Source organism: Eumetopias jubatus, unplaced genomic scaffold, assembly GCF_037043125.1.
Source record: "Eumetopias jubatus isolate StellerSeaLion01/CBP00866 unplaced genomic scaffold, mEumJub1_p1.0 scaffold_7, whole genome shotgun sequence".
Classification (NCBI taxonomy): domain Eukaryota; kingdom Metazoa; phylum Chordata; class Mammalia; order Carnivora; family Otariidae; genus Eumetopias; species Eumetopias jubatus.
The window spans coordinates 105,809,828-105,836,388 of NW_028274813.1; the positions used below are offsets into that span (position 1 = coordinate 105,809,828).

The 26,561-nt window shown below is 38.3% G+C and overlaps 1 protein-coding gene and 1 long non-coding RNA gene across 3 annotated transcripts in view; one reads left to right on the top strand and one right to left on the bottom strand.

Moving 5' to 3' along the window:
* DENND4A (DENN domain containing 4A) overlaps positions 1-14,456 on the bottom strand; it is a 143,911-nt gene extending 129,455 nt beyond the window's left edge. Inside the window, exon 1 of the mRNA XM_088024868.1 lies at positions 14,356-14,456. The gene's annotated coding sequence lies outside the window, so the exon portion shown is untranslated. The remainder of the gene's footprint in view (positions 1-14,355) is intronic.
* Positions 235-26,204, top strand: LOC114206308 (uncharacterized). 2 transcript variants are annotated; one of them, XR_015768573.1, is made up of 4 exons: positions 235-299; positions 388-540; positions 18,880-19,067; positions 25,581-26,204. It is a non-coding gene; the product is annotated as an uncharacterized LOC114206308 (long non-coding RNA). The 2 variants fall into 2 exon arrangements; XR_015768572.1 differs by having other exon boundaries at positions 253-540.
* Positions 26,205-26,561: the final 357 nt, after the last annotated feature.

A 26,561-nucleotide genomic window follows, 5' to 3' on the forward strand; every position in this document is an offset into this window, starting at 1 on the left:
TCCTTCTCTGGCTCCAGCCGCCGCGGCCGCCGCCACTGCGACTGGTGCCATCTTGGCAGTGACGGAGTGGGCGGGGGCGGGGAATCGCTGCCCACAAAGGCCAATCGCGAGCCAGGCCCAGCCCCAGGGGGCGGGGCGGTGCCGGGTTGAGGGTTGTGGGGTCCTAGCGCCTGACTCTCAGCTGGGCGGAGAAGGTGGGCGGGGCTGAGCCGCCCTGGCGCGTGACGCTAGCAGTAGTTGGGGAAACGCGCGCTGGTTTCCCCTGCGGTCGGGAGATCCCGAGCCTGAGGCGGGCGTGGGTGAGAAACATCTTCCCTTCCCCTTTCACCACCCCGAGGGTCAAGGATCGTCTTGGGCCAACTGACCTGCTTCCTCCTTCCTCCCCAGCAGCCCTGACAGTCCTGACATTACCCAGCCAGAGCACCACGCGTCAGTCTGAGCGGCAGCTCCTACACCAAGGGCGCTCAGAATCCCCCAGGAAACCCCCTGAGGGGTTAGCAACCCGCTAGTAGGTTTCGGTCCAAAGATACTGAAGGGCAGGTAAAATGGGGAATTCGGGGGGGGGGTTCTCTGAAAAGTACGTTGATAAAACTCCTGTTGTTGAATGAAGGGGTGTCGATTACATTGGATTAATGGGATATGGCCTACTTAAACCTGGCTATGGCTCCACCACTAGTGGCTGTTGGCAAATTGCCTCTGAGAAATGAGAGTAATAAAGGTTGATAACAGCAACAGGGTTGTTGTGAGGTTAAATTGTATAATACATGTGAAGTGCCTAGCGTAGTGCCTGAAAGTACTCAATGAATGTTAGATATTATTCCATGGTCAAATGAAGGAAGAAATAGGACCCTAAAAGTCCCAGTGGTTTCAAATCCACTTTCTCAATTGTGCAGAATAGGCATTAATCCCTTTTACTAACCAAGTTTACAGCTCTATTTCCTATCTCCATTTCTTCCATTGTATTCATTCAGTCAGTCAACAAATATTCATTGAAACGCAAACGCTGAGGGGACACAGCCTTGAGGGAAACAGGAAAAGGTCTGCTTTCATGGAACTGACTAGTTGGAAAAAAAGGGACAATAAATACTTCACACATTTTGGAGGAAAACATGTATAAAGGTTCTGAACAGAATTCTGGGAGAGCAGATAATAGGATAGGTTAAAAAAAAAAACAGTGGTCAGGAAAGGCTCATCTGAAGGATGAGGAGTCAGTAATGTGAGAAATGCTCTGGGGAATTGTATAAGGCAGAGGGAATGGCTGTGCAAAGGATCTGTGGTAATAAGGACCTTGGCTATTAGAACTGAGTGGAGTCTGGTGCTGAGAAACCAAGGTATAAAGAGAAGCCTGGAATGAGTCTGGAGAGGTGAGTGAGGGCCCATTCCCCCAGGGCCTAGGAAAATATAGAAATAAGATCAGATTTTATTGTAATTGCAACTGAAAGGCATTAGAGCAAGGAAGTTTGGAACAGTGATGTTTGCAGTATGACATCTATGTCTATATTTTGGGCAACATATGGGCCAAAGAACTGTATTTCAAGTAAAAACAAAAAGAACCTGAGGTTGAGCCTGTTCAGCACTAAGTTGGTCAAATTGTATGTTCTGATCTTCAGTTTCCTTGTTAAAAATGTATGAGCATCAGCCACATAGAAAATGCCACACAGAAAAATACTACTTTCACTGAAAATTGTTAAATAATGTATGTTGTTTCTAAGTGTTTTGAATGTCATGTTAGTGTCATTTATAGTTGTCTAATCAGTGCTATTTGATAAGTACATTTAGTGGTGTGGGGTTTTTTAATCCAAGTGGTAATCCAAATCAGTCATTCTTAACCATTTTTGTACAATGTGTTACTAAGAAAAATAATATGTACTGTTATAAGCATGTATTTTTTTTTCAGTTTTATTTTTGAGTAACCCCTACCCCCAACATGGGGCTCGAACTTACAACCCTGAGATCAAGAGAGGAATGCTCTACCAGCTGAGGCAGCCAGGTGCCCCATAAGTGTGTACTTTCTTGATCTAGTAGTTCCAAATATATTTTTTTAAGTGCTTAGCTGGGCATTTTCTAGTGAAATTTGCTATGAAGACAATGAATTTTTATCTTTTTATTTGGATAAAATAGACATAACATAAAATGTACTATTTTAACTATTTTTAAGTGTATAGTTCAGTGGCATTAAGTATATTCACATTGCTATGCAATCATCACCAGGACTTTTTCATCATCCCAAACTGAAACTCTACCCAGTAAATAATAACTCCTATTCTACTTTATAAAACATGTATTTTTTTTAAAGGTATCAGGTGAGTTTCCCCCTCCCCCCACAAAATGGTAAATGAGTTTGGTGATCACTAGGATTGTTTGCTCCCATTGGAGGGTTCAATGGACCATTCCATGTAAGTTTAAAAACCACCACCCAAAAAATAAGAATTAGTATAAGTTTTTAGCTCAGATGGTTAACACATAATAATCAGAAGTACTAATATAGGACCAATTAATTTTTAGCACTGAAAAATTGTGTTCTCTGACCATAAAATGTGCTCTATGGTCTTATAAATGTTTGCTCCAAAATGGCCCAGACAACATGCCCCTCCATTTACGTGCAACTACTCTAAAAGCATGTCTACTTGATACTATTAATTTTCATTAAAAAATAAAGTGATTACAGCTCTGGGCAAATTTAATTTTAAAAATCACTCTTGTGTGAGGAATGGTTTAGAAAAAGGGCAAGAAAGAAGGAAGCAAGTTTTTGCCACACTTCAAATAATTAAGTATTTGATAAAGTTATGAAGATCAAAAGATCAAGATCGTTTTTGGCTTGAAAATACTGGGAGTCGATAACTTTATTTTTAAGCACATCCTACATGCAATGTTTTAACTCCATTAAACCAAAAGCTAAATATCTTTGCCAGGCTGGACCCTTCTTCCTGCTGCCCATGTCATCCACAGTGTTTTTATTCCCAACATGAGGGCCTGGCTATAGGCCAGTCAGTGATTGCAAGGGAGAGATTATGGTATAAGGGGCCACAGGAGAATTTGGGGGGATGATGGGTATGTCCACTATCCATGTCATACTTACCAAGTTGCAAACTTTAAATATGTGTAGTCCCCTGTATGTCAATTATATTTCAATAAAACTGTAAAAAAAATTAAAGTCTAATTGCACACTTCCCATTCTTTCCCCATTGGATGCAGACTTAGCCTTTCATCGGTTTTAATCCCTGTGAGGCCTATCTAGTCAATTCTTCTTTGAGGAACAACAAAGAGCACTCTTTTAATTGGCAAAAAAGATACAAATATTTTATCTACATTTGCCAATTAAAATACTATGGGCATATAGGGGCGCCTGGGTGGCTCAGTGGGTTAAGCACTGGACTCTTGTTTTCAGCTCAGGTCATGATCTCATGGGTGGCAGGATTGAGCCCTATGTGGTAGGGCTCCCTCCCTGCTCAGCAGGGAGTCTGCTCCAGATTCTCTCCCTCTTCCCCCCCCCCCGCCACTCTGTGCACAAACTCTCTCTCAAATAAATGTATCTTTAAAAAAAATATATTATGGACATATAGTTACAAGCATGGTTTATAGACTGGGATTCTAAAAAGTTTCAAAAGTTGAAAAGGTTTGAAGTTTTGTGTTTTTTTTAATCAAAGAACACTTTTTTTTCCCCAAAGAACACACTTTCTGAAAGAACATATTAAAAAGCAGTAAAGGGGCACCTGGGTGGCTCAGTTGTTAAGCGTCTGCCTTCGGCTCAGGTCATGATCCCAGGGTCCTGGGATCCAGCCCCGCATCGGGCTCCCTGCTCCTCGGGAGGCCTGCTTCTCCCTCTCCCACTCTCCCTGCTTGTGTTCCCTCTCTCGCTGTGTCTCTCTCTGTCAAATAAGTAAATAAAATCTTTAAAAAAAAAGCAGTAGAAAAACAATAAGTAGTATTTGACTGTATTCTCAGGAAGTGCCTTTAAATATCTCAGAGCCCTTAACAGTCCTATCCTGAGTTCTCTCAACATCCCATGTCGTAGGTCACTGTAGTCACAGTTAAACAAACTTAAACCCTAAATGTGATTTGGGCAAGGGAGTCTAACAATGCAGACATGAGCCACATAGAAAAATGTGGCTCAGATGTTTGGACCTCATGCCATTTCTGAAATTATGCCATTTTTTACACCTGGAACTGTATCTGGTTATTTCTTAAAAGTTATTTTTAAATACTATGGTTTGAATGGTGCATGAAGGAAAACTTTGAAACCAGTAACAGTTTAAAGCACTGGAAGCTCAAGCTGTTGTACAGACTAATCCTCTCCACCTGTTAAATCTATTCACCTTTAATTGCTATACCAGAAGTTTCCCACATCTTTAAATGAAAACCTGGAGCCTTCTATAAAGTGGTCTTGATATCTATGCCACGGGGCCTCCTTATGGGTGAGAAAGCCTTCCACCAGGGATTTATCATTCTTTAGAAACTCTTTGGATAGGGCGCCTGAGTGGCTCAGTCGTGAAGCGTCTGCCTTTGGCTCAGGTCACGGTCCCAGGGTCCTGGGATCGAGCCCCGCATTGGGCTCCCTGCTCAGCGGAGAGCCTGCTTCTCCCTCTCCCACTCCCCCTGCTTGTGTTCCCTTCTCTCACTGTGTCTCTCTCTGTCAAATAAATAAATAAAATCTTTAAAAAAAAAGAAATTCTTTGGATGTGTCCCAAAGCGGCACACGTTGCCAAATTCTATTCATTGTGCAACGGTGTATTTAATCTACAGTGTATCTCTAGTGTATTTAATCCACAAACTGAAATTTATTAGAAATATGGTCAAATTATCAATTTATTTCTTAAAAACACAAATCGGATGAAATACTTTTGAAAGACAAATTATCTGAACAACTCACAAGAATAGTAGCAATGACAAATTTTAAATGCAATACTTGAGAGCAGTGTCCAGGGACAGGAGGGCTGTAAGCAGTCTGTACCACTGCTGTCCCTAGCCTGTTGGCGGCCAGCTGAGGAGTCATATCTGTGACTCAGCACTTTTTCACAAATTTGAAAATTATCACCTCTCAACACCGTCCTCAAAGCTTTTACCCTCAACACCCTCCTCAATGCTTTTATCCTCAACACCCTCCTGAATGCTTTCACCTTTCTCAACAAGTCCTTCTAATTTCAATTTTTAGTTTTTGAATGATCTGCAAAAGAAAGCCATTTATATGTAGTGTGTCTTTTTAACTGTCATTGTCCATAGACAGTTATGCCTCCTGACTTTCTTTAAAGGGTAAGACAATATTTTTATAACTTTTGACAAATTCTTGTCAATCAGATTTTATACACAAAGTGCTACGCTGGGCACAGAAGAAAAACAAAGATAAGCACCTTATGCCTCTAAAGCACAAGGTATATTCCCAGCCATGTCACTTTAATAAAAATCACACTATGAAAAGTCCTGCACTAAATGGTAGGACTATTGCTGTGGAGATGGGGGGAGTAGAGTGATTAATTCTGATTGTGGGAATGGAAGGTGACAAATAGAGAACATTTGAACGAATCCTGAGAAAACCTAGACTTTCTGTGAAAGGTGATGGTATCCGTATTTGGAGCATAGAGATAGGGGTGGGCACAAGTCAGGAAAAGCTTTTTTTTTTTACTCTGGAAAAAATAACAGATGTACTAGAATTGTTCTCAACAAATGAAAGAGATGCTCATAAATTGTTCCAAACTTCGATTCTCTTTGGGAGTGGCCAAAGGTTCAAATAATTTGGAAGGATGGATATCTGTGCTGACTTGCAGGAAATATGAGTCAGCTTTTCTCATGGACTCAGCACTGTTGTTACAGCTAGGATATTTGGGAAACATGAAGCTCAACAAATCAGACAACATAAGTCTTTCTTTTTCTTGATTGGCCCAGACATGCATTCTGCAAGGGTGGACAACAGGGATGCCCTTTTTATTGGTGAGGGGAAAGACCTGCGATTGAAAAAAGTAAACTTAAACATAAAATACTTCTGTTTCCTGCCTCAGACTAGGAGACAGACACATACCTCTCTTCTGTGCTTCAGGAATGTATATTCAGTTACCTCCAGACAGCTCAGTCCCAAGCGCACCTGAAACTCAATGTTTTTGAAGGTAAACTCCTTTATCCCAAACCTGTTTCTCCTATTTCTTTAATTTCTTGAATAGTACCCACCATGCACCAATCACAAAAGTCAAAACCTGTGAGTAATCAACTCCTCTTCCCCACCCTTATTCTTTTTTTTAAGATCTTATTTATTTATTTGACAGAGAGAGAGAGAGAGAGAGAGAGAGAGAGAGAGCCCTTGCGCGAGCATGCGCACACACAAGCATGGGGAGTGGCAGGCAGAGGGAGAGGGAGAAGCAGGCTCCCCACTGAGCAGGGAGCCCAACGACATGGGGCTCAATCCCAGGACCCTGAGATTATGACCTGAGCCGAAGGCAGAGGCTTAACCGACTGAGCCACCCAGGCACTTCTCCCCACCTTCTTCTTAAACATTTAATCATTAAAGCCAATCCATATAACCTTTTTAACATACAGTTGTATTGTTCCTGTTGTTCCTCATTGCACTTTTCATTCCCACTGACCTGGTTCAAACTGTACTTCTGTTTTTTTGTTTGTTTGTTTGTTGTTGTTTTACCTGAAATCTTGTAGGAATTAACTCATTGGATTCCCTATCTCCTGTCTTTTCCTCTTCCACCCTTCCTTCCCTTTGTTGCCAGGCTAATCTTTCTAAAGAAGAAATATGATGAGTTGTTCCAGACATAGTTTGAGGTTGCTAGCTTCCTCCTCTCTTTTCTTTCTATTCTTGGTGGAAAAGTTACTGTCCAAGTGTTGATGTTATCTAAGAGGAGCAGAGCATTAAGGCCTATGTGTTGTTCTCCCTTTGCCTCTCTCCAATACGGTGGAGATAGCCTCTCATTCAGATCACTTTCAGATTCAGGGCACGAGGTTCTTAATTGAAAGAAAGAATTTACGCCTCAGCAGTCCATAAGGATTGGGCTCCCCTACAAATGTGTACAGACAGAGAGATGGATTGGTTAGTTATATCAAACTACTTATATTAAGGGCAAAGTTAATCCAGAAGGGAAGAACTCTAGCAATTACTTTACTCAGAATTTGGAGAAAAATAGCCTTTTAATAATAAAGATTTTAGTTAAAAACAAAAAGATCTCCAAAGCTGCTCCTAAGGCTATTTTAGGCTCTCTACAGTCCCCATTGCTGTCCTATCTCCTAGAAATGTATATCCTTCTTCTACATTCTCTGCTTATAACCCTGTGTGTTTTCGTAATTGGTTGTAATTATTTTAACAGCATTTTGAATTTAATAAACATCACCTTATTGATGTAATAGAATTTAGATGTTGTAATAGTAACTTACAGAGTTTTAAATTCTACCGAAAGGGAAACAGAAAGAAGTTGGTATGAGGCTTTTATTTGGATGTATTAGAACTGAAATGGAAGAAAAGCTTTTAGAGATGGCGAACCCTGCCGGCCTGTTCAGTGCTGCCTGGAAGGTCATGGATGGCACAATGAAGGACGAGAGCCATAGAATCTTTGATTCAGGCTGAAGAGAGTAGATAATGATACAGCTCATTCTTAACACACTATGCGAAAAAGGGATAGGGAATTAGTGGAGTTGTGAAGAGACAAGAAAACTATTCTTCCGTTTCATGTTCTTCTGATGATCACATAGCATGAGGCTCTGTTTGCCACAAGGTTAGAAGCAAGGATTAAAATACTAAAGGTAATAAAAATGATTGTTGCTTGCAAGGGAAAATCTCAAGGGCAGAGGTCCAGTAACATGTAGGGCAACTGGATGAGTGTAGGGCTAAATGGATTGGTTATAGTGCATTTGAGGTGGGACAGGCAATTAGAGATGGATTTAAAATGTAGCACTGATCCACATCATGATGGCTCTATGAGAATGTCAGCTTTCATAAACTGACTTCATGTTTTTCTGACCCAGAACATAGGATTCTTGAGCAGGAAAGAGGTCATCTTGTAACCATTTTATTTTCCCCAAAGTGACCATTTGCAAAGTGGCGATTTGTCCAAGGTCATACACATCCAGTCGTGGGAGGAGAGCTAGCACTAGAATCGGATCTCCAGGTTCCCAATTCTTTGATTCTCTGTTACATAATATCAATCCGTTGTGAGAACTCAGTATTCCAAACTCTCTGTGGATACATAGGAAAATCCTTATTGTAGAGATGAAGAAACTGAGGATCAAAAAGGTGGAGTAAATTTACCAAATCACATGGCTGGACTAGGTCAGAGCCCAGGCCTCGCTCACAATTCCTGAGCCAATAGGCTTCTACCAAACTACACTGCCTAGGGGATTAAAAAAAAAGTGAAAACTTCAACGCCGCGTTTCAAGGCATAGACTTTTCTCCTTTGATCTACAGGTATTTTACTTTGTGCTGTTATATGCTATGCTCTTTGCCAGGTGCCATAGAACAAATTATAAGACTAAAAGATTTGGGGCACTGGGTGGCTCAGCCAGTTATGCGCCTGCCTTTGGCTCACGTTCATGATCCCCGAGTCCTGGGATCTAGCCCTGCATTAGGCTCCTTGTTCAGCAGGTGTCTGCCCCTCCCCCTGCTCATGCTTGTGCACTCTCTCTTTCTTTCTCTCTCCGAAATAAATAAATAAATAAATAAATAAATAAAATCTTTTTAAAAAAAAAGACTAAAAGATTTATTTTGCAAGACTAAACGTTGAACGTTACCCAATTATCAGGGAAGTGCACATGTCTTTTGGTGGTTGATAAGCCAGCAGGAAGTCAATCTTTGGTGTCCTACAATATTGGGAATGTTTTCACTTTCATCAAAGGATGGGTTTCAGATTCTCTACTGTATTATCCCAGTAATACATCTATCAGATGGGCAGACATTTAAAAATCTGACAATAGCGAGGGTTATTGAGGCTGTAGAAAAACTGGAACTCTCATGTTCTGTTGCTGGGAATGTTAAATGGCCCAATCCTTTTGGAAAGCCGTTTGGCAATATTTAGTAAGATTGAAAATGCATATGCCCTACAATCCATCAATTCCATTTCTGGGTATATACTATAAAGCAGTTTTTTTTTTCAAACGTGATTCATGATCCATTAGTGGATTGTGAAATTGATTTAAGGGTTATAATAAACATTTCTTATAAATGAAATAGAACAGAAAATATTAGAGTAGGGATGGCTTTGTGAATTTTTGTGTGCCACCTTGATTCTCCCTCTCCAAGACTGAAGCGTTAGTTCACGCAGCTGCTGAGAGGGTTGGCAGTCAACCGCTTTAGCTGAGTCCCTCTCCAGGACTCTTTCCAGGAAGAGAGTTACTTGCCCAAGGTCACGCCCTCTTCCTGGGTACAGCTGTATCCAGTAACTGGTCGATGCAGGCATATAAAGGCTTGATTCCATTGTCCCAATTCAAAATTACTCTGATGAAAGATCACTGCAGCCAATGTGGGATCAGCCGAGGTTTTTGATGCCACTTCATTAGACCCCAAAACTTTCTCTGCTCATTCCTGCTTCTTTCACTCTGCCACAAGTGCTGATCCAAGGACACTCCCAAATAAATGCCCTGCACACAGATTTCTGTCATAGATCTACTTCTAGGCATGTTGGCCTGTGATGATATACTATGCACATAGGTGTATATGGGATAGAACGTAAAATTATTTTTCACCATACATATTGGCCATAAAAGTTTGAAAATCCTGCACCTAGAGAAACTTTTACACATATGCCCTAGGAGATGCTATGAAGATGTTCACTGGGGTATTGTTTGCAGTAATGATGACTAGTAGTGATTATAAATGTCTATAATCATGCAATGGAGTACTATACAATAATTAGTTAGTGAAGGAAAAATCAACAAAACTAAAAGGCAGCCTACAGAATGGGAGAAGATATTTGCAAGTGACACATCTGATAAGGGGTTAGTAACCAAAATCTATAAAGAACTGATCAAATTCAACACCCAAAACCAAATAATCTAATTAAGAAATGGGCAGAAGGCATGCATAGACATTTTTCCAAAGAAGACATCCAGATGACTAACAGACACATGAAAAGACGCTCAACATCACTCATCATCACGGAAATCAAATTGAAACCACGATGAGATACCACCTCACACCTGTCAGAATGGCTAAAATTAACAACACAGGAAACAACAGATGTTGGTGAGGATGCAGAGAAAGGGGAACCCTCTAACTGTTGGTGGGAATGCAAACTGGTGCAGTCACTCTGGAAAACAGTACGGAGGTTCCTCAGAAACTTAAAATTGAACTATCCTATGATCCAGCAGTTGTGCTACTAGGTATTTACCCAAAGGACACAAAAATAGAGATTCAAAGGGGTACATTCCCCCTGATGTTTATAGCAGCCTTATCAACATAGCCAAACTATGGAAAGAGCTCAAGTATCCATAGACTGATAAATGGATAAAGAAGATGTGGTATATGTATACAATGGAATATTACTCAGCCATCAAAAAGAATGAAATCTTGCCATTTGCAACAAGGTGGCTGGAACTAGAGTGTATTATGCTAAGGAAATAAGTCAGTCAGAGAAAGACAAATACCATATAATTTCACTCATATGTGGAATTTAGGAAATAAAACAGATAAACATAAGGGGAGGGAGGGGAAAAAAGAGAGAGAGAGAAGCAAACCATAGAGACTCTTAACATAAGAACAAACTGAGGTTGATAGAGGGAGGTGGGTGGGGGATGGGCTAAACGGGTGATCGGTTGGTTTTAAGGAGGGCACTTGTTGGGATGAGCACTGGGTATTATATGTAAGTGATGAATCACTAAATTCTACTCCTGAAACCAATATTGCACTATATGTTAACCAACTCGAATTTAAATAAAAATTTGGAATAAAATAAAATAAAACTAGTGAAATATCCTGACATCTACCAACATGGATGAATCTCTGAAATATAAGGATATATACCAGTTTCAGGATAGTGGCTACCTCTAGCGAAGGAATGTGGGAAATGGGATGAAGTTGGGACCTCAACTGTAGCACTGTATTGCTTTTTTAAGAAGTATCTAAACAAATATGACAAAATTATAGCATTTATTAAATTTATATGGGCACAGGCTTTTTTAACTATTCTGTATGTTTAACATTTTTAAATTAAATTTTGTTTAATGAATTATTACAGCAGAAAATCTACATGCAAACGCAAGGCATTTTTAACTTTATCTTACTATCAAAAAATAGTGAAAGGACAGCTAACAAGGTCACTTCCTCTTAAATTTGGTTCAAATGTAATGACTCATGGAATACAGACATTCTAGTTATAACTGTTTGGCTGATTTATTGCACATTATATTTTTTCTTCCCCTATTTTCATTACTACTAAGTTTCATGTAATGAGAACGATACTGGAATCTTCTACGAGTTCATTGAGTTCTACTGACACAATCAATTTCTCCATCATAGCCCTTGGCAACCGCTGATTGGATTTTTATTCCCATAATATTGCCTTTTCCAGGATGGCAAATAAATAGAATCATACAATATGTAACTTTTGTTTTTTATTTTTTTTACTTAGCATAATGCATTTAAAATTTGCCATGTTGCATACATCAGTGGTTTGTTTCTTTCCATTGCTGAGTAGCAGTCCAACCACAGTTTGTTTATCCATTCTTCAGTTGAGGGACATTTGGGATATTTCCGGTTTTTGGTGATTACAAATAAAGCCTCTATAACTGTTTGTACGCAGATTTTTGTGTAGACCTATGTCTTCATTTTCCCTAGGTAAATACCTAGGAGGGGGGCTTGTTGGGCCTTAGACTTTGTTTATCAGAAACTCTCACACTGTTTCTCAATGTGGCTGTACCATATTGCATTTCCACCAGTGATGCAGTATGAGAGTTCCAGTTGCTCCGCTTGGTATTGTCAAGTTTTGATTTATTTGGTTGTTCGGTTTTGTTTTTTATCTTAATCTATTCTAATCGGCATAAAAGGGTATGATGGTATCTCATTGTAGTTTTAGTTTGCATTGCCCTAATGATTAATGCTGTTAAGTAAGCCTTCATAACATTTTTTAAAAGATTTATTTATTTATTTGAGAGAGAAAGCACAGGTGGGGGGAGCCGCAGAGGGAGAGGGAGAAGCAGGCTGAGCGGAGAGCCCCAACCCTGGCTCAATCCCAGGATCCTGGGGTCATGACTTGAGCTGAAGGCAGATGCTTAACTGACTGAGCCACACAGGCTCGCCTCTTTCATAACATTTTAAACAGCAAAATTTGTCGAAGATTGGAGTATTACTAAATCATCTTTCCTACCCTGAAAATGATAGAGGAAAGATTCTCTCAACTTCTCAGCTCTGAAACAGTTGTACTCTATGAAGTAAAAAAAAAAAAAAAAAGTGGGGGGATATTAAAGCAAAACAAGCAGAGAGAGGGCAGAGAGAGGTATTTAGCTGACTATGTAGGTATGGTCATTTTAGTTTAATAGTAGCTTCATATTAGTGGTGATAGGTAAAAGAATAGAGGAGAGAAAAGGCAATAGAAATATCATTACTATTACATTCCTGGGTCTTTACGACATAGCCTTTTGTATCATATGGGCCATCTAGAGTTCAAGTGAAACTGGCCAAGCTGCCTTGGAAGGAGGAATTCAGTAGAGGTTAGTGTTATTATACAAAAGCATATGTAAGGGATAGATCTAAGGAAGAAACTAAAAAAAGTAAGGAGAATAAAAGTGTGGCCAGTAATGAAACTATAAATTAGGGTAAAAAGTGGTTGTGGCTTTGGGAGAGTCCCTGCTAGATTGTTTACTTGACCCTGTATTTTACTTACTTAGGTTTGGTTTTATTTTGCTACAGAACATGTGCAAAGTGAAATACTTTGCCTGTATAGATTTAGTATGATCTATAAGATCTAATATAGAAGCTTTATTAATACTTTGACTAATGCATATATTTAAGGAAAAGCAAAATTTTAGAATATTATAAGTCCTATGTATAAAAGCAATCACTATAAAACAAATCTTCATACCTAAAGATGAGAACACAGTGAGTCTATTTATAAAGAACTATAATAATGCAAAATAGACTCTAAATGATGATACATAGGGGTTTCCAAAGCAACAGGAAAGATGAAACAAGCACATTTGGAGGTTAGAGTCTATTAGAAATCGTGGCAGATGAAAGTTTGGGGAAGAATTGCTAATGAAATTTGCTAACCTCAGTCCTCAGAACTAAGAAATTCAGAGAATTTGAGTAACTGGACCAGAAGCTGATTTGGATAAATAAGAATATCATCTGGACTAAACACATCAATGCTGCTAACTAGAGTAGGTCAGAAAATATCTTCCAAAATAATTTGTTCTTCATACTCTGGTTTCTCTTCACATCGTAAAATAATTAGTTCTTGTCACTATCACTGCTTTGAGTTGTCAGAAAAAGATTTACGGCTTAAGTGAGTGCACTGTCTATGAAACAAGGTTTTGTTCCAGATGTTAAGCCAGTATAGAGTGAGATCTGTCAATTTCTGGAACTAGAACAAGAAAGATGTGTGTGACATATGTTTTGTTGGTGAAAAAACTGTGTCTTTGGACCATGATTATAAGCTTCTAGTTCCAGGGAAATCTTCATATTCAGGACATAAGAAACCTTACTCATTTTTTTTCCTTTTTGGCCTACTTAAAGTCCTTGGAATGGGAAGTTATGATACTAATATTTTCAAGAACTGTGCAGATACCTCTGAGAAACCTGTAAGGTCCTTTAAAAAAAAAAAGTCCATAACTTTAGAGGGAACAGGAAAGGGAATTTTTTGTACAGAACAAGACTAGAGTCAAAGGCCCAGACATGAAGCAGCTCACAGAAAGACTGTTGTGTTTTTGTTGTTGTTGTTGTTGTTAGTTTTGTTTGTTAGGGCTCGTTCACAACTGAGAAACTATTAAAATCGCAAATCACAGTCCAGATTTGGAGATACTGGGGGAAAAGCCCTGACCTTTTATCTTCACTTAGCTACCTCCCTTTCACTGCAAGTGCAACCCCAACTGCATCTCAACCACTCTCTACTTTTGAGTATTTTATGATCAAGGCTACAATTCTTTGAGGTAGTTCTCAGATCTTTCATCATATTGCCTATCATTCGTTTTGTGAAAATATGTTGTCCCAGTTCTTAATACAACCTCTGTATTTGGATAGAATTAACTATCGCCATTAGAAAAAAACATTCAGGTGCCTTTATATACCACACAAATACCCTTTATTTTTTTTCCATCAGCCAAAAATAAACTCAACCCAAGACAGTTATTTTAAGTGATAAATTTTTGGTCTCCCATTTTTATCCCTAAACCCCATCTCAAACCCTGAAACCTCAAAAGGAATCACAAAAGGCTACATACCTTATCGGTCCTCAATAAAGGATGAGTGACTGTTGTTACTGCTCTGGTCTTCATAATTCTCATACCATAAAGATGACAATCATTTGTTTAGACAATTGTCCTCAATTCATTTTTGTCCTAAACTGTAGCATCTCCACAGGAATCACCATAATCTTTAATAAAAACAGAGCTCATTTAGGGTAGAAGCTCAGAAAATTTAGAAATTTTGGTTTTAAAAATCCGTCACCTACCGCAAGACCTTCATGTGAAAAATTATATGGAGTACTCTTTACCCTGATCTCTTCTTCTTCCCCCCCCCTTTTTTTTTCTGTCTTCTTTGGTTTACAACAGACACAGTTATGTTATAGCCACAAAGCAAAGTTTTGCAACAGAATGGCCTTGAAATAGAATACTGCCCAGCTGAAAACTTAGGCAATCAAAATGGAATAAATGAAATCGTGCCTGCTAGACTTCACATGTCATTTCTTATAAGGAAAGCTATCACCTTTTTAGGAGAATGTTATTCTTTAGGTGACCCTGTACCCTCTCCATATCAGCCATAGCACTGCAACTAAGACATAACCCTATTATCTACAAGTGCTGCCTTAGTCACTAAAATGCAGTGTCTGAAACTATGTTAAGTGCTATGGCTTGGAAACAACTATAGTGTTTCTTTTAAGAGTGGTAAAATCATGGGGTGCCTGGCTGGATCAGTAGGTGGAGTGTGCGGGGTTGTGAGTTCGAGCCCCACGTTGTCTATAGAGATTACTTTAAAAATATTAAAAAAAAAAAGTGGTAAAATTGCTGAGGGCACATAAACTCTTTAAAAATGGACTATAAAAGTATTTTAGGGGCTTCGGCCCATGAATTAAATGCTGCAGTAATGCTCTGAAACCAAAGCCTGTTTCTCAAAAATGTGTTAGTCTGTATGGGGTTTTTTGTTTGTTTGTTTTTTTGTTTTTTTGCAAGAGGCCCCACTCTGGCCACAGATGACTTGCTTGGGTTTCAAAGTCTTTTTCTTTCTTTCTTTCTTTCTTTCTTTCTCCAGTTTTGATTTTTTTTTTTTTAAGATTTTATTTATTTATTCATGAGAGACAGAGGAGGAGAGAGAGGGAGAGAGAGAGAGAGAGAGAGAAGCAGAGGGAGAAGCAGGCTCCCAAGGAGCAGGGAGCCCGATGCGGGACTCGATCCCAGGACCCTGGGATCATGACCTGAGCCGAAGGCAGACGCTTAACCATTTGAGCCACCCAGGCGCCCTCCAGTTTTGATTCTGAAATGAAATTGAATTGATAAACAGCAACATATGGGCCACCCTGATAGACTGAAAATTCTCAGGCAGCACATGACTCATGATAACTGTGTCTCTTTTTTTTTTTAAAGATTTATTTATTTAGTTATTCGAGAGAGAGAGAATGAGAGACAGAGAGCACGAGAAGGAAGAGGGTCAGAGGGAGAAGCAGACTCCCCGCCGAGCAGGGAGCCCGATGTGGGACTCGATCCCGGGACTCCAGGATCATGACCTGAGCCGAAGGCAGTCGCTTAACCAACTGAGCCACCCAGGCGCCCTCATGATAACTGTGTCTTATGCTGTCATTAGAACTGCTTATCTGACCATCTCACAACATTTTGTAAACATGTATCCACTCAAAAACCAGCTGATGGGAAAAACTTGTCCACAGTTTTTCTCCATTCCTACACACCTATGATCATTTTTAATGTGGAAATGTAAAGAAAGGTTTAAAACACTTTTTTTCCAGTAGTAGTTGTGGGTAAATTGCCAGTGTTCTTACAAATGTCACAAGCCAGTGGCCAAGAGTTCAGTAATATGGTTTTCCTAACCACACAACAGTATATTCAGCCAGTCAGCAGTCTCATGATCTATCTAGCGGCTTTAATCATGTGACCGGGTGCACTATTTTATGATAATTAGGTGACACTAAAGCCTCAGAAAAAGCATGATTCCAGGACAATAGAAGATGGCAGTTTCCTTAAGTCTTTTTTTTTTTTTCTTTCTGTAGAAGTTTCTTGGGTTCTTGGCTGGTTGGAATAACTTACTCTAGGGACTGGAGTTGGTTGAATTATTTATAACTTAAGATTTTTATTACATAGTGTAACAGAAACTCATGCACTGAATAAGCTGTTATCAACACACTTAAATCCTTCCTCATATAGCCCTTGAAACTCTGAGGAGTTTCATGAAATTGTTTCTCTTAATCTGGTTTGTTTCGATAGTTAACGGTGAAAAGTCATCGTTCATCTTTGTAACAGAGTGAAAAGGATGGCCTAATTTTGGCCTGAAAAGTGAAGAATGTCTGCATTTGTAGCAGTGTCTACATGGTACAATGAAAACTGGAGATTTGGTGTGCACCCAGTTTCAGTAATTTTGAGAAATGGGGAAAACTAGTTTGGACTTTGTGGTCTAAGTTATTTGGTTTAGGTTTGACACTTTGGGTTTGACGCCTTACATTTTTTTTTTAAATACCATTGTTCAAAAAATGTGGCAATGTGTTCCAAGTTGCTGATGATTCCTTTCAGAAAAAGAAAGCAAGGGAAGCAGTTATTACTGTCGTCAGCAAGAGTAGGCAAGCACGTTTCTCTTACATGTATTAAAAGCAAATACAGTCATTTGGCTTGCAGGGAAGGATAATCTGTCACACACAATGATTTCCGTGTTGTTTTTCACAGATTGAGGAAAAAATTATTTGTAATTTTATTTTCATTTTCAAGTCCATTGGTATAAAGGAGCTGGAACTCAATTCCTGTAGAAGCTAATTATGATTCTTTAGCCTAAAGTTTCTTGGCTTAGCCTTAGTTTATGGTTCAGAATATTCTCAGGTTGCTGTCTTGGTTCAGAAAACTAAGTACTCTGTACAACTCTGAATTAGAAGTCTCAAAAAAAAAAAAAAAACCCACAAAAAAACCCAAAACCCTACTTATCTTAATTACACTGTATTTTATAAGAAGATTACTCCCTCTAAAATTAGCTTTCTAATGGCAAAACAGCTGGCTGAAATGTGAAAAATTCAAGGACTCATCTTGTTTCTTCAAACATACAATTTCAACAACCTCTTTAATTCTTAGTATCCATATGTTTTGCAGTTTTATAAGGTACAAAAACTATGGTACATTAAACTGTGTTTATTTAAGTCTGATGTGTATTGGTTTTGATGTCCTGCTATATGATAGCAATCCAAAATTAGAAATACTGTTCACTTTTAAATGAGGTTTGGTTCATAATCTCATTTCAGAATGAGAATCAAACTCACTTTTTCTTGAGCATCGTTTGCCACTGGCCAACAGAGACCCTACTGTATTTTTACCCAGTTAGACCATCTTTGCCTTAAAAAAAAAAATTATAGAACACACAGCAAGAATAAGTTTTGGCAAAGGTGTAGAGTGGTAAAACCACTGCTACAATCAAGATATGGAACACAACCCCCCAAAATTCCTCTATGCTACTTCCTTGTGATCCGACCCTCACCCCACACTTAAACTCAGGCAACCACTAATCTGTTCCTATAGTTTGTCTTTTCTAGAATGTCATGTAAATGGAATCATACATATGTAGTCTTTTGAGTCTGGCTTCTTTCACTTAGCAAAATGCTTTTGAGATTCATCCATGTTCTTATGTGTATCAAGAGTTTATTCCTTTCTATTGCTAGGTAATATTCCATTTTATGGATATACTGCAGTTTATTCATTGCCCAGTCAATAGAAATCTGGGCTGTTTCCAATTTTTGGTTATTACAAATAAAGCTATTATTAATATTTATGCTCAGGTTTTTGAACAAACGTAAGTTTTAATTTCACTCTGGTTAATATGTAAGACTGAGATTGCTGCGTCTCTGGCAATTCTATGTTTAACTTTGTAAAAAACTGTTGAACTGTTTTCTAGAGTGTCTGTATCATTAGGTATTGGTCACCAGCAATGCAAGAATGTTTGAGAGAATGCAGTTGCTTCCTGTCCTCACCAGCTCTTGGTATTCTCAGATTGTTTTATTTTAGCTATTCTAACAGGTGTAGTAGGATCTCATTGTGGTTTTAATTTATATTTCTGTAATGACTAATGTTGAGGAACTTTTCATTGCTTATTTGCCATCCATGCCTCTTCTTTGGTGAGATATATATTTAAATCTTTTGCCCATTATTTTATCAGGTTGTTTGTTTTCTTATTGTTGAATTTTGAGAATTATATATATATATATATATATATATATATATATATATTCTGGACACAAGTCATTTGTCAAATATCATTTGCAAATACTTTCTCCCTGCGTATGCCCAGTCTTTTCATTCTCTCAACAGTGTCTTTCATTCTCTTAACAACAAATTTGCATTTAAATCTGTGTTTTGAAACAGATTGGTCCTAGAAAATTCTTTGCTACTGCCTCTTCAAATATTGCCTCTGTACCATTTTCTTTTTCCTCTCCTTCCAGAATTCCAATCAGATTGATGTATGTTAAAGAATATCTTACTTTATTTTCCATATCTATTAACTGTTCTCATGTTTCCTTTTTTCTTCTCTCTTTTTTTTTTAAAAAGATTTTACTTATTATTTGAGAGAGAGCACGCAAGAGAGCGAGCATGAGCAAGGGGAAGGGCAGAGAGAGAGAAGCGGGAAGAGGGAGAGATTCCCCCCTGAGCATGAAGCCCAACATGAGGCTCGATCCTAGGACCCTGAGATCATGACCTAAGCTGAAGGCCCATGCTTAACCAACTGAGCCACCCAGGTACCCCTTCCTTGTCTCTTTTTAGTGTATGCTGAATAATTTCTGTTGTCATGTCTTTCTGTTCTTAATTTTCTCTGCATTTGTGTCTAATTGCTGTTAAACCTGCCCACTGAGTTATTGATTTCAGTTACTATGTTTCTCATTTCTAGAATTTTTTTTTAATCTGCTAGACTATTTTCTGTTGTTTCTTGTTTTGAATAGGTGTTTTCCATTTTGTATTTTTTTTTTAAATAAAACATAGTTATTTCACTTTCTGTGGCTGATAATCAAATATCTGAAGTCTTTGTGGGAGTTTTATGTTGTTTCTGGTTCTCATCCATATAACTTATTTGGGGGTGGGGGTTCTTAATGTTTGTTACTGTGAACTCTTCATTTTCCTCAGAAAATAATTTGTGGTTTACTGAGATACATTCCTCCAGAAACAGTTTGCATTTGTTGTTCCATGCATGTGGGGCCTACTCAACTTATAATAATGGACTGAGGATTTTGAGATCTATCTTGGTTGTAGATTATCATGACAGTCTTTCAGCGACAGAATTTTTCGGTCCTCAGTTCTGCTTAGTACCACAGGAATTTTTCTTGCAGTCATCAGAGGATGAATGGGTATGTAGGTTTTTCACCACCACCTAAAGGGTCCAAGCTTTATTATAGGATTATTTTATTTTATTTAAAAAAATTTTTAAGTAGGCTAGCATGGAGCCTAATTGCGGGGCTTGAACTCACAACTCTGAGATCAAGACCTGAGCTGAAATGGAGTCAGTCGCTCAACTGACAGCCATCCAGGGTCCCCTAGGATTATTTTATTATAGGATGACTTATTTATAGGATTCTCCAAGTCTTAGGCTTTATCTTCTGTCCTAACTCCCCCTACCCAAACCAAATCTGAAGTTCACCAGCTTAAGCAAATACAAGTTTGGGCAAAAACAACTTCAGGGCCATCAAATTGAGCAATTCCAATGACATCATTTAGGTGAATAGAAGAATATAAATGGTACCTCCTGGTGTTATATACCTGAACCATATTGTCAGTTACCTGTCTGGGTTCCTACTTTACTCTCCTTTGAGCTGATAATTTTTTGCTTTCTAGTTTATGCTTCAGTGCTTTGAAGAGGTTTAGGATTTTTTTAAATTTAAACATTTTCAGTGGGAAGGGCAGTCTGAATGTCTAGCCTGTCATATGCCTAGAAATAGAATTCTCAAATTCAACTATATATTCCCTATAATTCATAAAAATATCTGATAGCCTCATTTGTACAAATAAAAATTACCCTTTTTCTTTTTTTCTGGCACCAATGCTTTCATTAGGAACAGTTCAATGGAATTAGAGAGAATCCGTAGTCACTTGTTCTTGACTATATTCCCCCATGAATTTTACTTACATATGTACTGGATTTACATTGAAATACCAAAGTAGCACAAAGGTTTAATAGTAACCACAATTTTTTAATGTTTCTCAGAAAATGAGTACATTAAACCAGAATCATGTGTGTTTGGTGCATAGCAAGTATTGCATCTCCATAGTTACATTAAACATAACAAGTACAAAGGGGAAATGTCTTTTGGTGGTTGATAAGCTAAAAGGAAGTGAGTCTTGTTGTACTACAACATTAGGAATGTTTTTAAACTTTAGTTCAAGAATGGAAGGTTTCAGATTCTCCTGTATTACCCCTTGCTCAAAAATAAGTAAAAGTAGTTATGGAAAAACCACGTGTAGAGTCAATGCTAAGAGTTGGTGTAGGGATATCATGTAAAAACATGATACAGAGATCATTTTCCATGGTTTATTTAATTCTCTCTGTTATTTATGGTATTTTCTCTGAGGTATAACTCGGAAAGTTCTAACAATTAAAGAGAAAGGAAGTTGAACACTACATAAAAAACTAATGATGTACTATATGTTAGCTAACTGAACAGAATAAAAAAATAAATTAAAAAAAATAAAGAGAAAGGAAATCTGTCTTAGCCCAGTATTAGCCCTGCTCCACGGTTGGAAAACATTATTTTATAACACATACCAAATCAGCCTTGGAGACGACAATGTCCATTTGTGCCTGGCATGTTGTAGATATTCAGTGTTTGTTGAACCAGTTAATTAATGGACAATTTATAATGGGCTGTTGTAAGGGAAGTGTGCCGTAGATAAATGTTGACTTGATCAAGGTACGGAAAGAACATTAAAGAAGGAAGATCCCTGGGATGCAGTACCCATTCTGGTTCTCCTTAGTGCTATGGCTTTGGGTAATCCTCAACCACCTTGGGCCCCAAATTTCTTCATCACTTGCTGTAGTCTTGGGTCAAACTGCATTACCACTCCTGTACATGCGACGTGATTTCCCAATTCAGTGTCTTTGTTCTTATAGTTATCTATCTAAAATGCTTTCCTCCATCACTGCATGACTAAGTCTACCTAGCCATGGCATCCTACTTCTTAATAATCCTCCTAGTACCAATATTCCCCTGCCAAGCTTCCTTGACACCACCCCAGCTAGAAGTTACCTTTCCCCCAATCTCACACAGCACTTTTTTCTTTAAACTTAATGATGTCATTTAATGTTTTATAGCTTATATTATGATTTCTTAGGTAGATATCTGTACTACTCTGCCTCTCTTCGAGGGTGGAAGCTCATAAGGGTAGGGCCCATCCCTACTATATTTTTGTACTCCCCCCATAATATCTAGAAAAATATACTGAAGATTATATGTGCTCAGTAAATATCTGTTGAATCTGAAAATAGGGAATAATAATGCTTCTTATCAATGAGAGAGGTCTGTGTTAGATGGTAGCTTCAGGCCATTTCCAGCTTTTAGACCAATGATTAAGGAACACTGATGAGGAATGCTGGATATAGATAAGTATTTATCCGTTATGAGGAGAAGAAAAGAGAATACTTGGGTGGATCAGAGTCCATTTAAAAGCTGAGATGAACAGAGAAATTATGGTGCAAGAGTAGAAAGTGACAAGAGCCGTATAGATTATCCTATACAGTTCTTTTCTCCACTGCCTTTTTTTTTTTAAAGACTACACATACCTGTGTACAGCTGGCATATTATATGCCCAATTTTGAGAGATTCCCTGAGGACTTGAGCCAGAAAGTGAATTGCAGTTTTAGAATGTAGTTAACAATTTCAAAGACATAATGTTGAATGAAAGAAAGGAGAGAAAAGACAGTCTATACTGTATGATTCCTTTAGTATGAAGTCCAAAAACATTTGTTTTTGAACTTTAAAACTAATTTCTGGTGATAGAAGTTAAAATAGTGGCTAACCTTGGAGGGTGGTGACTAGTGCAGGGCACAGGGTATGTTCAGATGTACTGCTGTCGCTCTATATCTTGATCTGGGTTATGGTTATGTTTTATATACACAGGTAAAAATGTTTTGAGTTCTATACTTAAGATGTGTGTACTTGATTGTATGTAAGTTATAACCCAATTAAAAAAAAAGGACGCAGTTAACAATTGTGATTGTACCACATATAATTGATGGGCAGGTGAAGGATAGATCCAAGCTATGCAGTGTGTTTCCTGGAAGAATGAAGCACACTTTTAAAATTACAGAGTTTTCTCCGCAAACCTGTGACCAGATGGCTCTCATAAATAATGCATCAAAATATGGTTAGAACTATAAGAATTCGTGATGTGTGATAAAATGAAAACAACCAATGATCACATGGTTTACTCATTTTGACTTTCATTGTGATTTTCTGGGAGAGCCAGGATCACCAATAAATTGTCCTTCAGTAAGAATGGAGTAAGTACTGTAGGAGGACACTTGCTAGCTGTGTGAAACCTTGCATAAGTCACAGGCTTTCTGGGGATCAGATGCATCGTCTATTAAATGGAAAAATATTTTATCTATTCAAAGACAGAGGACAGGATCATTTGATCTCTTAAGACTCCTTCCCCTCTCAAAATCTTTGGTTTATGGAAGTTGGAACTATAAAGAACAACTCAGTGCAAAGCTTTCACACTATTAGAAATAGGATGGGAAAGTAAGTTGCTTTAAAAATCTGTAATAAGAAGCAACAAAAAATATAGGTGGAATTGGAGTCCTGCCAAGCAGTAAGAGATCCAGGCAGAAAACATCTTTTCAGATGCAGCCAGCTACCTGAAACCATTTGCTGTTGTTCCCTGGGGAATTCCGTAGCCTTTGGCAAGGGGTTTAATGTAATAATGCTAAAAGAAAGAAAGAAAAAGAGAAAGAGAGAGAGAAGGAAAGAGAAAGAGAGACAGACAAGAGAACATTTTCAGACTTCCATCTAAGAAAGTGTTCTCTGGTAAGTTTTTCCTTTGTGGGTTCATATTTGCAGAGAAAAATAAAATCCATTGCAGAAAATGGTATTCCATAAAATATATGAGCAGAGAGGGAGCACTGTCTAAATTTGGCTTAAATAAAATCTCACAACTAGGAGGAACTGCAAGGTATCATCTCTGCTTACAGTACTAGTAAGTGAGTTTTTCTTAAGAGGCAACAGAGGCCCAGGGAAGCTAATGGACTTGCCGAAGGTCACGCAGAGGGGAGGAGCACAGCCGGCCTGTTGTATCATGTTCTGCTGCACCAGGCTGCCCCCTGTGGTTCCTTTTGGATGACTTGACCTCTAAAGAAGAAGCAGAGAGGACTTCCACTGAGTAAATGGGGAACTGATAGAACTGGGAGTCAGAAGACTCTAGCCCTTCTACCTATTAGCTGGCTTGGGAAATCATTGAACTTCTTCGAACTTCAACTTCCTCATCTAAAGTAGCACCTCACTCTGTCACTGAGACAGAGGACAATTGAAGCAACCTATGAGAAAGTGCAACATGGTTATTAAAATGGAGAAGTTCTTATCTACTGAGTAAATTAAGGAATTAGTAATTACAAAACAATAGTAACTGATAAGAATGCCCTGGGCGGATGCACTGTTAACAGCATTCTTATAAAAGTCAATGGCCCTGTAACAGGAAATGTCCTTTGTTTATTTATCACAAGAGTCTAGCATAATCACTTTTCGGAAGTCTCTAAGGACCCTTCCTTAACGTGTAGATGCTGGTTGTAAAAAGAAAAAAAAAAAAAAGAACCCTTACGTGAAGATTCATGTCTCTATCCTTCTTTATACTTTGTATTACCTTTTTCAATTTGTGAACCTAAGATGGTAAAAATGATGTCCTATTGTTATTTTAATTTTCATTTTCCTGATTATTAGCAAGGCTTGGCATCTTTTCATCTTATTGGAAGTGTAAATTGATAAAGCTTGATGGAAGGCTGTTGGATAGTACCAAGTAAAAATTTAAGTGCATATTCCTTTCAAATCAGAAATAGCATTTTTCAATTGCTCCCTTAGAGAAATAATGCTCAGATGTATGCAAATAGAGGCATGCACTAAGTGTTTCACCACAGCAGTGTCTAAAATAACAAATAACTAAATAACCATCAATAGATGAAGTGGTCAGATAAACTATAGACTATACAAACCATGGAACACTGTGTAACCATTGGAAATGAATGAAGTAGAGAACATGAGAAAAAAAGCAAGTTGCAGGATAAAATGTACAATATAAACACCATTTACTTAGAAAATGAAAATATAACCATGTATTTCTATATGCATATGTATGCATATAAATGATAAGCAAATGTCTTAAGAGTTATGTAACAAACTGAAAACAGGTTACCCAGGGGAAGGAGACCAAGTAAGCAGGTGGCCAAGGGAAACTTCTGTATTCTTTGTATTGTTTAAATCTTTAAAACAAGATGTATTTGTGTATTAATTGGCTAATTGATTAAAAATATCGTTTTAAAATGATACAGAACACTAAACAATAAAATTTAAGAGAGAACATTATTATTTCAGTATAAGGGACAACTTTTAGGTTATAGGTGTTTCTTGGATTTTCCAGAGTTGTAAGGTAAGAAGAGTCCTAAACTAAAGCTGAATTAATATGATATCTGCCATTCAGGTCGAGAATAAAAAGTGTAGTCAAAAATCAAAATCATCCATCTGGATATTTGATATGTAGAAATTGACTGATTTTTTTTTCACTTTTTGTCCAGATAGCAAATACATACAGATTGAGGTTCACCCTTCATGCCATTAGTTTTAATTTACTTCAATAATTGCTGTGTCCATCATCAATATTTTAAATTGAGCAGAGTCCATTTCAATGAGGTCAACTCTCCTTTTCGGCATTGATTTTTTCCCTCTGATCACAAAAGTATCATATGCTTATTGTGAACAGGAAAAAAAGGTTGGAAGTTTTGAAGAAAAGATAATGTAACCCCATCATCAAAAAGAAATTTTTTAAGTGTTTTTTCTGGGGCGCCTGGGTGGCTCTGTCAGTTGAGCATCTGCCTTTGGCTCGGGTCTTGATCCCGGAGTCCTGGGATCGAGCCCCAGCCCCTCATCAGGCTCTCTGCTCAGCGGGAGCCTGCTTCTCCTGCTCCCCCTACTTGTATTCTCTCTGTCAAATAAGTAAATAAAATCTTTAAAAAAATTTTTTTAAATAAAGCGTTTTTTCTGCTTTTGTCTTTTGGCTAGAGGAGGCAAAGGTATAACTGTCTTCGGTCATCCAACACCAGCCACCTCCACCATGCTGCCTAAGTTTGACCCCAATGAGATCCAAGTCGTGTACCTGAGGTGCACTGTTAGCAAAGTTGGTGCCACGTCCCCGAAGATCAAAGATTGGCCCGCTGAGTCTGTCTCCAAAAAAGGTTGGTGATGACATCGCCAAAGTGACCTGTGATCGGAAGGCAGGTCTGAGGATTATAGTGAAAATGACCATTCAGAACAGTCAGGCCCAGATTGAAGTGGTACCTTCTGCCTCTACCCTGATTATTGAAGCCCTCAAGGAACCACCAAGAGACAGAAAGAAGCAGAAAAACATGAAGCACAGTGGAAATATCACTTTTGATGAGATTGTCAATATTGCCCGACAGATGCAGCAACAATCTTTAGCCAGACAACTCTCTGGAACCATTAAAGAGATCCTGGGGACTGCCCAGTCTGTGGGCTACAATGTTGATGGCCACCACCCTCATGTCATCATAGATAACATCAATAGTGGTGGAGTGGAATGCCCAGCTAGCTAACTACAAAGAAAAGTATTTCAATAAAGGATGATTTGCCAACCAAAAAAATAAATAAAGTGTCTTTCCCTTTGCATATCGGTATTCAAGGATTTGAGTTAATACTATTATGCATACAGTTTTGTGTCTCCTTTTTTTCAATTAACATTTTATGATAAGCATTTCTGCATACCATCACAGATTCTTCAAACATGTTTACAAGGGCACAGTGATATTCCAAATTATGGGTACACTATAATTTATATATCTCTTCTCCATTATAGGAAATTTAGCTTGTTTTCACTATTATACTTAATTCTATGAAGAACATCCTTGCATATAATTTTTTCCTCCCATCTGTGATTATGTCCCTAGGATATATGCCTAGAAATGGAATTATAGGATTGTGCTGGTTGTTTTCCATTCCTAGCCCCCGCTCCCTTCTCTGCCTTCC